Source organism: Trachypithecus francoisi, unplaced genomic scaffold, assembly GCF_009764315.1.
Source record: "Trachypithecus francoisi isolate TF-2019V2 unplaced genomic scaffold, Tfra_2.0 Lachesis_group13, whole genome shotgun sequence".
NCBI classification, from domain to species: Eukaryota; Metazoa; Chordata; class Mammalia; order Primates; family Cercopithecidae; genus Trachypithecus; species Trachypithecus francoisi.
Window position 1 is genome coordinate 126286919 of NW_022681458.1, and position 13094 is coordinate 126300012.

Here is a 13094-nt window from a genome sequence, read left to right on the forward strand (position 1 = left end):
TATGTGTGTTTATGTTTAAAGATTTGTTTAAAGCACATCACAGCTTTTTTGCATGTAGTAATGCTAGAGAGCACTTAAACTACATTTTGGGGCCCGTGTAAACGGCAAAATTACAAACAAGCATAAATATGGGAAAACATGGCACTAGACAACCAAAAGGACACTTGCTTACAGTGTGAAAGATGAAACAAAAGCCAAAACACTGCCTTGTTCAACCTCAGCAGGGAATAAGAGCATTGGGTGAAAATCATATTTTTCACTGCTTTGTGTATGTCTGCAAATGGCTACAAAATTGTCACAGTATTAGAATAAATTATAATGAGTATGTGAATTCACAAATACAGAATCCATGTATAATGAGAATTAACTGTATTCAAGTACAGAGCCCAGAAGCATCTAGAAAGAAGAAATATCTTTGAGAATCATCAACAAAATGATACGATTTCTAACGCTGAGAATGGAGGAGATCACTTAGAAAAACTAGAAAGAGTAAGGCCAGGCCCAGTATGAGATTCTGAGGGGCTCCAGTATTTAGCCCGTGGAAAGCCACGGGCTTTCATGTTAGGTAGAGAAAATGAAAGTACAGCCAACAAAGAGCACTGAGAAAGAGGAGGAAGGAAAGAATGTGGTGACTGGGCAGCCGAAAGAGAGATTATTGTAAAATGGAGAGCTGATTCCTGTCCCAAGTGCTGATAATAAGGTTAAAAAATGAAGCAAGAATTCTCTCCTTTGTATTTTGTGTCATAAATGCATCCAGTGCCCTTGACAAGAGCAGTTCGGTGTCGTGGTGGGTGGATGCCCACATTGGTCTGAGTTGAAGCACTGAATAGTAGGTGAGAGAATTGAAACTGTAAGTATTAGTAGCAACTTCAATGAATTTTGAAATAAGGAAGAGCAGGCAAAGGGACTTATGGAGGGTGATGAGGAGCAGTGGGAGGTGTATATGTGTATATATATAGAGAGAGAGAGAGAGAGAAACTAGGCATGTAGACCATCACTGGTCTAAAAGAACACCAAAAAATCTTTCAGATCAAGGAAAATTAAGTTTGTTAGACTAACTTCCATAAGAGAGAATGCTATCTAAACAAACTTAGTAGTTCTTCAGCACAGAATAGTCAGGCGAGAATATTTATGGGATTTTAGGTTCCAGGCGGGTTGATTGACTGAGATCGGACACAGTTTACAACATAAAAGTCTTAGATGGGTTTAATGAGACCACTGGCTACTTGAAGATTACAGGGTCCCTGTGAGAAGGAATGAGGTGGAGTGTGATCTTAAGTACCTGAAACTGACACAGGAGGGAAGAATGGTAAACCTCAATTCTACATAATCTAGTAGCTTGAATGAGCTGAGAAGTAGATTCTTCCCCTAGACCCTGCAGAAAGGAACTCAGCTCTACTAAGACTTTAATTCCGGCCTTGCAAAACACTGAAGCAGAGAACCTACCTGGGTTATGGGCAGAGTTTTGAGCCATGAAAACCAAGAAAATAATAAATGTGAGTCATTTTAAGCCACCAAATTTGTGGTAGTTTGTCATGAAGAAGCAGAAAAATAATACAACTCATCTACTTAGTCCAGAATAACCTTGATCTCAAAACTTGATAAAGACATTATAAAAAAGGAAAAATAACTTCTTTCATGACCAAAGCAAAATGCTACCAAACAAGTTTCAGCATATACTAAAAATTATCTTATGTCTCTATGAAATTGGGCTTATTTCAAGAATATAAACTGGCATGTCATTCATTCGATGAGCAATCAATTAATTCAACACATTAAGATAACAAACGACAAAAATCATATGGTAATTCTAAAAGATGACTGTTATGATAGCTTCTGTTCAACTATTTATTGATGGTTCTAACTAGGCATATAAGCCAACAAAATTAAGCAATGGTGTAAGGACTGAAATCAAAGAATTGAAACTTTCTTCACTCACGGATGATATAATTGCCTAAATAGATGATCGAAAATAAATCTATGTTTGAGCAATTATAATTAATACATTAATAAATTTACCAAAGTTGTTGAACATAAAAATCCACATGTAAAACTGAATTTCATTTTCATATACTAATAAAATAATAGAAAATAAAATTTAAAATAAAATAGCATTTACAATAGCCTCTAAGATTGTTAAACACCAAAGAATAAAACTTAAGAAGATCATAGGAGACTACAACACAATACAAAATATTATTGAGATAATTTTAAAAGCATAAATATATGAAATATTATACATGGTTCATAGATTTGAAAATTCAACATTGTAATAATGCCAAGCCACAAATTGATCTATTATTTATGTAGTATACAGTAGAATATGTACATGTAATAAAGAAAATATAATGATAGATATAACAGAATGTACTATTATATGATGTATCTGTATATTATCTTGCTATATGGAACTGTATATTATTATTATAGTACTATAAAACAGTTTGACTTCATTCAATCAGTCCTATAACTTTACATCTGCAAGATGATTTGTTAGTCTACAATTACTTTTTCAACCTTAATGAACTATTTTCAAAAAATTGTCATTGTGAAGTTGTATGAAAATACAAAATGAAAAGCACCCAAAACCCAATAAAACTATTCAATACATTGTTTTTTTATGCCAGAATAAGTACTTTCTGCAAATCATTAGTTTGAGAGGGATTCCAGTTCATTTTGGTAAATATACACTAGTGCACTCTCTCTTTTTCTCTCTCTTATGTACACACACACCCAATTTAAGTGGTCAGCATATATCAAGGCTTTTCGTTTATGCATTTTAATGTGTTTTTACTCCTGGAAGATGAGAACATCAGGGTGCATTGGATTATGCAGGGCATGTCACAGAAGGAGGCTTCAGAGATCAAAGATGTACCTTATTCATGTCAAAGGAACTTTGAGTGGATGTTGACTCTCATGGCAAATCCAAGTTAGAGAAATATTTACCACTTTTGAGATCTTGAATTATATTGTAATATTTGGAGTCAAGGAGCAGAGAAAGCAAAAAAGTCAATAAATAAGTTGCTTATTAAAAAGCAACCTAAGAAATGTGATAAGTTGGTCAAATTGGCTCTCAGTTACTTGCTTCTCTTAAGGGTGGAGTGGGCAGAAGTTTGGAAGGATGCTCTTGAACACAGCAAAATTATTTTAAAGTGAAAACAAATATTTAAAAGGAACTATTAGGTGTATGACATTATTATGGCAATTGATTTAAGTGTCATTTTATGTTTCTCTGGGGAAAAAATTGAGAGTCAACATAGTATTACAGAGCAATAATACACATTCTTAATATATGAGTATAAAACAGCAATATTTGAATTTTATGGCTTTTCAATGGAAATACTATATATCAGATTGTACTAGAAAGTAAAACAACTAATCTATATAATCTGAGTTGAAATACAGTAGTTTAGTCTTTTTTAAAAACTCTGCTCACTTATTTTACAGCTCAGTCTTTCTCTCTTACACACACACACACACACGAACAAAATATATATAAACCTACTTTCAACATCATCTCCCTGTGGACTCATTTGAACATGACATATCGTTTTAGAGCAGTTTAAATTCATTTCTACTGGAGAAAAACCTGTGCAAATACCTGAGGAAAGTAGGCAGCAAACTCTGAAAGAAAATGGTTGTAAAATTATGAACAATAGCCTTAATAATTTTTACTTTATTTTTGCATTCTATCAATGGCAATATCTCTTAATATTTCATATATGTACTAAGATTGGTTTGAGCAAAAACAAAAGAATCAATCATGGAGAGAGAAGAAGAGAAAATAAAACTATACCCAGGTCACCATTCAGTGTGAAAATCAAGTGTGACCTGATTGAGAAAGCACATGTACACACACACACACACACACACAGCACAGAAGCGGCATTTCTAGAGATAATGGTCAAAAAGAAGGTGACAAAATGTGCTATGTTTTGGGTGGTAGCTTAGTAGTCTCTTTTTATGTAAAATAGTATTTGCCATATAGGAAAACTTTGATTTTGTTGTTTTGATAATGTTTCTACTTTACTTATATATAGTCTACTTGTATTTCTTAATTGGAACTGTTTCCCAGTTCTAATATTCTATTCATTGATTCCCTTGAATTTCTAGTAGACAACTCTACCATCTAGAAGCATAAGAGTTATAATTTTTAAAATTAAATACATAGGTCAGCTATATGTATATATATTTTACTTGTTTTAATGTTCTGGCTAGGACCTCCAAAAAGATGTTGAATCTTTGATTATAAAAGTGATACTAGACATCATTATCCCCTCCCTTGCATAATAAGAAGGTTTCTAATATTTTTTATCATTGAACGTGTTTTCTTCATATAGATACTCTTTAACAGATTAGGAAAGGCTATTTTTTTTCAGTATTTGGTATGTGTATTTAGTTTTGCCTCTTAGGAATTGTGTATTTTAGTCATGTTTAGTTGATTTAACTACTAGTTTTATTTTATTGAAATGATAATATTTTTCTGTCATTTGTTAATATAGTGGTTTCTATTAACATATTCTCTAATGTTAAATATCCTTGAGAATCTAGAAAAACTAGAGATAGTTGTCTGAAAACCTCTTTTAATATGCATTGCTTTCAACTTAGCAAGCAAAACTCAGCGAGGTTTTATTAAGAAATTTTACTTCCGTTCACATGATATTTGCCCAGACGTTTGTTTCTTTGTTCTTTCATTTTGTATTTTCTTTTTCCACAAGGAATCAGTACTACGTTAGCCTTGTAAAATGATTTAGTTAGCTGTGCATCTGTTTCTAGGCTTTGAAACAGAATATGAATATTATCTTTATCTTGACACCAAAGCACATCAAGCCAAATAAAACTTTTTGGATTCCAGATACACCGACAAAGCAGAACAAACACAAAGACTTGTTGGGCAGCCTGCTGTGCACATACATGCTTCTCTGTGTTTAAAATAGAAGTACAAAACTTTAATGAGAGTTTATCACTCTGGTGAGATTTTTCAGATTCTACAAAAAAATTGTGAACAGTTCTAGTTTGTTTCTCATAAAATCAATTGTTGCCAGAAAATTTTTCGATAATTTAAGAAACTATTTATATATAAAAAGATCCCTCTGTTTTATTTGTACTCTTTTGCTGTCCTCTGAGTTTGTAAAATATAGGATCATTGTACTTCACAAAGTCAAATATTTTCCTTCATTTGGACTTTTCCTTTAAAAAAGTTGTATTTCTACCATTTTAAAGGTTGTTAATTATTTAAGAATACATCTTTTTGGATTAAAGTTCGGTTCACTTTTTAAAATAGGTTTTCATTAATTTTTATTGAAAATATTTCAGGCTGTAAGTTTTCCCTACTTAGATTTTTGATTCTACCTGGAAGAATTTGCATTTAACATTTCTTGTTGTTATATGTTACTAAATGGTTTTTAATGCCAGTTCACATTTCTTTCTTTGTTTTTCCTTTGAGACAGGATCTTGCTCTGTCACCCAGGCTAGAGTGCAGTGTTGCTAACATGGCTCACTGCAGCCTCAAATTCCTAGTTTGGGTGAGCCTCCTGCCTTAGCCTCCTCAGCAGCTGGGACTACAGGCATGTGCCACCATGTGTGGCTTTTTTTTCTTTCTTTCTTTTTTTTTTTTTTTTTGAGAGACAGGGGCTCGCCATTTTGCCCAGGCTGGTCTCTAACTCCTGGGCTCAAGCAGTCCTGCCTCAGCCTCCCAAAGAGTGGAGATTTACAGGAATGAGCCATCAGGCCTGGCCAACATTTCTGGTTTAAGCCGAGAGTTTAAGGATATTACATTATTTTAAGTTGTATATTTTTTTTTCTTAAGTTTTTGCTGTTCATCTCTAATTTTAGTGCATTTTGGTCAGTGATTGTGAGTTTGAGTTCCATTTTTTGATTTTCGGTGATATTTGTGGGAGGTTCCTGTGTATGTGTTTTGTGGAAGTTTAACGTATGTTTCAAATGATGTGTAGTTCCTATTTATAAGGTACAATTACTTACATGAGATTAACCTTATTAATTATGTTGGTCAAATGCTTTCTACCCATTTTTCCCATGACTCCTCTCATAGCCCATGTTATTTCTTATCTAATAACATTGTTTATTGCTTTATTTATATGAATTTAAGGAGTAAAAGTATAATTTATATTTAAGTAAAAGTAGTAAGGAATTTTCTATCATTCGCCCCCAGCAACAGTCCTCATTATTCTAAGACTCCATTGTCTACCATTGTCCACATTCCACACCATACTTTCATGTATATACATTATTTAGCTCCCACTTACAACTAAAAGTATGGCATTTGTAGTTCTGTTTCTATGTAGTTTCCCTGAATATAATAGCCTCCAGGTCTATCCAAATTGTTGCAAATTATGTGATTTCATTCTTTTTGGTGACTCAGTGGTATTCCATTGTGTTTATATACCATTTTCTTTATCCAATCTTAAGTTGGTGGACACTTAGGCTGGTTCCATAATTTTGCTATTGTCACTAGTGCTGTGATGAACATAAGTTCAGATATTTTTTGATATTATTATTTATTTTCCTTTGAGTAGATACTGAGTACTGTGATTACTGAATTGATCAGTAGTTCTATTTTTAGTCCTTTGGGAAATCTCCATACTGTTTTCCCTATAGGTTGTGCTAACTTAAATTCCCATCAACAGTGTAAAAACATTCTCTTTTCTCTGTGTGTTCACCAGTATCTATTACTTTTTGTCCTTTTAGTAATAGCCATTCTGAATGATATAAAATATCTTATTGTGGTTTTAATTTGCATTTCTCTGATTATTATTAGTGATGTTGAGCATTTTTATATGCTTTTTGGTCATTTGTATGTCTTTTTTTTTTTTTTAAAAAAAGGTCTATTTATGCCTTTTGCCCACTATTTGTTGGAATTATTGTTGTTATTATTATTATTTGTTGTTGTTGAACTGTTTGAGTTCCTTATAAATTCTGGATATTAATCTCCTGTTTGATGCATAGTTTGCAAATATTTCTTCCATTTGGCTGGTTGTCTGTTCACTCTGTTGATTATTTATTTTGCTGTGCAGAAGCTTTTAAATTTAAGTTTCATTTGTCTAGTTTTGTTATGGTTTCCTGTGTTTTTGAGATCTTAGTCATGAATTATTTGCCTAAAACAATGTCCAGAAATGTTTTTTGTAGGCTTCCTATAATATTATTATATTTTAAGGTCTTACATTTAATAATTTAATCAATCTTGAGTAGATATTTGTGTATAGTGAGAGATTATGGTACAATTGTATCCTTCTGCACATGTCAATCCAATTTTCCTAGCATCATTTATTGAATAGAGTGTCCTTTCCCTAGTGAATATTCTTGATGATATTGTCAGAGATAAGTTTGCAGTAAATTTGTAGCTTTATTTCTGGGTTCTCTAATCTGTTCCATTGATTTATATGTCTGTATTTTTTTTTTCTTTACCAATATCATGCTGTTTTGGCTACTACAGCCTTGTAGTATAACTTGAAGTCAAATAATGTGATGCCTCCAGTTTTGCTTAGGATTGCTTTTGCTATTGGGACTCTTTTGAGATCCCATATACATTTTAGGATTATTTCTTCCAATTCTGTGAAAAATGATGTTGATATTTTGATAGGGATTGCATTGAATCTGTAGATTGCTTTGAGAAGTATAGTAATTTTCACAATATTGATTATTCTAATCCATGAGAATACGATGTTTTTCTGTTTGTGCCAACTACAATTTCTTGCATCAGTGTTTTATAGTTTTCCTTGTTAAGATCTTTTACCTCCTTAGTTAAGTATATTCCTGGGTATTATTTTATGGCTATTGTAAATGGGATTGCCATCTTGATTTGGTTCTCAAGTTGGTTGTTATTATTGGTGTATAGAAATGCTTCTTATTTTGTATGTTGATTTTCTATCTGAAAATATAACTAAATTCATTTATTAAATCTAAGATATTTGGGGTGGAACTTTTAGGGTTTTCTAGATATGTGATCCTATCACCAGCATACAGGGATAATTTAACTTCTGATTTTCTAGTTTATATGCCTTTTATTATTTCCTCACACTTAATTATGCTAGCCAGGACTTCTATGACTATGGTGAGTGAGAGTGGTGGAAGTGACCATCCTTGTCTTGTTCTAATTCTTAGAAAGAATGCTTTCATCTCTTCCCCATTCAGTATGATGTTTACTGTGTATTTGTCATGTATCACCTGTATTATTTTGAGGTATGTTCCTTCAATGCCTAGTTTAAGGATTTTTATTATAAAGAGATGCTAAATTCTATCAAATGATTTGTCTGCATGTGTTAAGATGATCATATGGTTTTTGTCCTACATTGTACTTGAGTGCTGTATTACATTTATTGATTTCATATATTCAACTATTTTTGCATCCCTGGCGTAAAACCCACTTGATTGTGGTGCATTATCTTTTTGATATGTCAACACACAAATATTTGGTTTGCTAGTATTTTGTTGATGATATTTCTGTCTATGTTCATGGGCTAAATAATGTTATTTGGACTATGTGAAAAAAGGAAAATACTATGAGCCAATGGTTTGTTTCAGCCCACAAACAATTTCTATATTTATTTAAAGGTAACAGGTTATCATCAAATAATATTTATTGTCTCTTCTTGTCTGATCCCAGAGAGTCAACCAAAAAGTAACTTTTTTTGGCACTTTTTGCCAATGGTCATGGGAAAGATTGATAGATAGTGGCTCCAGGACACTTTCTCCAAGGTGGATTTAGTGTTTGATAACCTGGTACAATGATACAAGATCTCCTTACAAACTGCAGTGTTTCTGAAACAGAGGATATTTCTGTAACAAGAAGAAACCTTTCTTGACAACCAGTCAGGAGTGTAGTCTCACAATTGACGTTGGGCAAAAAATGGTGTGTTTCTTGCCTTTTAAAGAGTAATTTATGAGTATTTCTAAAATCCAATGTTTATTTTTTTAAATAGATGGATGTAGATTTCACTAGAATATATAGTTGTTATACAGAACTTATTTCCAAGTAATTGTTAAACTTTGTTTTTCTTTTTACTTCCTTGCTTCTTCGTTACAGAAGGGAAGGAAGGTTTACCTTGGTGTTTATAAGTTCTATAAGGACAATGATTATTTTCTTCACCATTTTATCTACAGCAATAAACCAGTTAACACACAATTTTTTTAAGTTTTATGGATTAATGGATGAATGAACAAATGGGTATGTTAAACATCTGCCAAGAGGTAATGAAATTGATTAATTGACCCCTAAATGTCTCTAGATATGATGGGATTGTAATATTCACAATCAGAACTAGCCTATTGTCTCATATATGGTTATATTAAATATTTTTGTTCACCAGCCAGGAAAAAATACTCTTAGATACTATATACTTTCAAGAGTCAGCCTGTGAATAACTTTTCATATCCTTTCCTGTTCTTGCTTTGATGCCAACCTAAGGCTGCTTCCAGGTGGTAACTTAGTGAGGTATATTCCTGTCCAATCAATTGACTGATCTCATTCTTTTTCTCATCACTTTCTTTGTCTTGCTTTCCTTTTGGCTGAGAAAATTCTGTGTTTCTTAACACATTATCATTTCAACACCCTGTCTATTGGCCTACAAGTTTTTGTCACTGAACACATACATACTTAGCAGTAGCAGCAGGTTGCTGAAATCTTGGGATCCAACATGAAACTATCTGTAATAGCTGGTAGGTGCTAAATAACACAGTTTCTCCCAGAGCTAGAAATGGTAGCTACTCTTCTTTGTATTTCATGAAGAAACAGAGTTGCAACCTCAAATAACTAGAATAGGCTTGAAGACTTGGGTAGTTATCGTAGATTTGAAGGGACAAAGTAGAAAACAATCTACATGTGTAAAGAGTCAACTTTGTATTCGGAGCCCGGTGTTCAATTTGCTCTCTTAGAAATCAGAAGTTCATGAACTCAGAAATTTTGGAGGCTGCAAAAACATTGGAAGTTTAGCAACATAAAACACGTTAAAAGGAAATAGCTGGGTTTATCCTTGGCACAGTCAAACTCTTCTACATTGTGACAGTCTGTTTCCTGGGGTCCCATGTTCTATTGTAACCTGAAAATATATCAACATTTAGTTATTACCTTAATAACAATAACTATGGTTTATTGGTTGCACGAATTTAATTACAAGAATCCTGAATAGCAGGCATTATTTATTAAGTCTATCTTTACTTATGGAGAAAGAGATGCACAATTCAGTTAGTGGAGTGGCCTTAGGCTACACAGCTCCTAATTAGTGGAGACTATGTGGCTTTCTTATTATAATTATTTCTCAGAAAGACTGGTTTCTTAACTCTTGCATTTGAGTGTAAAACCAAAAGCTTCACCTACATTTTGAAACTGTTAATGACTCTTAAGATGTAATATTTTATATTTCCTTAAACATGCAAGAGCCTTTTGTCCCAAATCTCTGCATGTATAGACCTTTTTTTTTTTTGTCATAGCAGACATGGCAATCATCTCACTTGTGTGTTCAGTTTTTCCTCAGTATCTGTAGGAGATTGGTCCCAAGATCCCCTGGGGATGCCAAAATCCATGGTTGCTCAAGTCTCTTAAATAAAACAGCATTGTATTTGCATATAACCTATACCCTCCCATATACTTTAAATCATCTCTGGATTACTTGTAATATTTAGTGAAATGCAAATACTATGTAAATAGCTGTTATGCTATATTGTTTAGGAAATAATGACAAGACTATCCTGGGCAACATAGTGGAATCCCATCTGTACAAAAAAATAAAAATACTAGGTGTGGTGGCACACCCTATAATCTCAAGTACTCTACTGAGGAGGCTGAGGAAAGATCACTTGAGTCCAGGAGGTCAAGCCTGCAGTGAGCTGGGATTGTGAAACTATACTCCAGCCTGGGTGACAGAGTGATACAGTTTGACTGTGTTTCCACCCAAATCTCATCTTTAATTGTAGTTCCCATAATCCCAACATGGCATGTGAGGGACCTAGTGAGTGGGAAATAATTGAATCGTGCAGGTGGTTATCCTCGTGCTGTTCTCATGAATAGTGAGTTAGTTATCACAAGATTTGATGGCTTTATGAGGGACTTTCCCCCTTTTGCTTGGCACTTCTCCTTGCTACTGCCATGTGGAGGACGTGTTCGCTTCCTGTTCCACCATGATTATAAGTTTCCTGAGGCCTCCCTAGTCATGTGGAACTGTAAGTCAATTAAAACCCTCTTTCCTTTATAAATTACTCAATCTCAGCTTTATCTTTATTAGCAGTATGAGAACAGACTAATACAGTAAATTGGTGCCAGGTAGTGAGGTGCTGCTCTAAAGATAACCCAAAATTGTAAAAGCAACTTCGTAAGTAGGTGATAGGCAGAGGTTGGAACAATTTAGAGGACTCAGAAGAAGACAGGAAAATCTGGGAAAGTTTGGAACTTCTTGGAGACTTGTTGAATGGCTTTGACCCAAAAGCTGATGCTGATATGGACAATCAAGTTCAGGCTGAGGTAGTCTCAAACGGAGATAAGGAATTTGTTGGGAACCAGAGCAAAAATGACTCTTGTTATGCTTTAGCAAAGAGACTGGTAACATTTTGCCCCTTCCTAGCAGATCTGCGGAACTTTGAACTTGAGACAGATAATTCAGGGTATCAGGCAGAAAAACTTTCTAAGCACTAAGACATTCAAAAGGTCACTTGGGAGCTCTTAAATCATTCAGTTTTGTGCATTCACAAAGATATGGTTTGGAATTAGAACTTACATTTAAAAGGAAAGCAGAGCACAAAATTTTGGAAAATTTGCAGGCTGATGATGCAATAGAAAAGAAAAATCCATTCTATAAGGAGAAATTTTAGCCAACTGCGGAAATTTGTAGAAATAACAATCTTGTTAATCACCACCACAATGGGGAAAATGTCTCCAGGGCCTGTCAGAGACCTTCACAGCAGCTCCTCCCATCACAGACCTGGAGGCTGAGGAGGAAAAAATGGTTTCTTGGGCTGGGTCCAGGGCCCCACTGCTGTGTGCAGCCTAGGGACTTGGAGCCCTGCATCCAAGCCGCTCCAGCCCTGGCTAAAAGGGACCAATGTACAGCTCAGGTCATTGCTTCAAAGAGTGCAAGCCCCAAACCTTGGCAGCTTCCAGGTGATGTTAGGCCTGCTGGTGTGCAGAGGACAAGAATTGAGGTTTGGGAACTTCCACCTAGATTTCAGAGGATGTATGAAAATGCATGCATGTTTAGGCAGAAATCCACTGCATGGGAGGAGCCCTCATGGACAACCTCTGCTAGGGCAGTGTGAAAGGAAACTGTGGGGTTGGAGCCCCCACACAGAGTTCCCACTGGAACACTGCCTAGTGGAGCTGTGAGAAGAGGGCCACCCTTCTCCAGACCCCAGAATGGTACTGATAGCTTTTACTCTATCCCTGGAAAAGCTGAAGCCACTTGATGCCAACTGCGAAAGCAGCCAAGAGGGGGAATGTATCATGCAAAGCCACAGGGGGCTGCCCAAGGCCATGGGAGCCCATCTTTTTCATCAGTGTGACCTACATGTGAGATGTAGAGTCAAAGGAGATTATTTTGGAACTTTAAGATTTAATGACTGCCCTGTTGGATTTTGGACTGCATGGGGCCTCTAGGCCCTATGTTTTGGCAAATTTCTCCCATTTGGAATGAGCATATTTACACAATGCATATACATACTTGTATCTAGGAAGTTACTAACTTGCTTTTGATTTTACAGGCTCATAGGTGGTAGGGACTTGCCTTGTCTCAGATGAGTCTTTGGACTTGAACTCTTGAGGTAATGCTGGAATTAGTTAAGATTTTGGCAACTGTTGGAAGTGCATTATTGTGTTTTGAAATGTGAGGGCATGGGATTTGAGAGGGGCCAGGCTTGTAATGATATGATTTGGCTGTTTCTCCACCCAAATCTCATCCTGAATTGTAGTTCCCATTATCCCCATGTGTCATGGGAGAGACACGTTGGGAGGTAACTTAATCATGGAGGAGGTTACCATCATGCTAGTCTCATGATAGTGAGTGAGTTCTTACAAGACCTGATGGTTTTATACAGGACTTTTCCCTCTTTTGCTCAGGACTTCTCCTTGCCGCTGCCATGTGAAGAAAGAC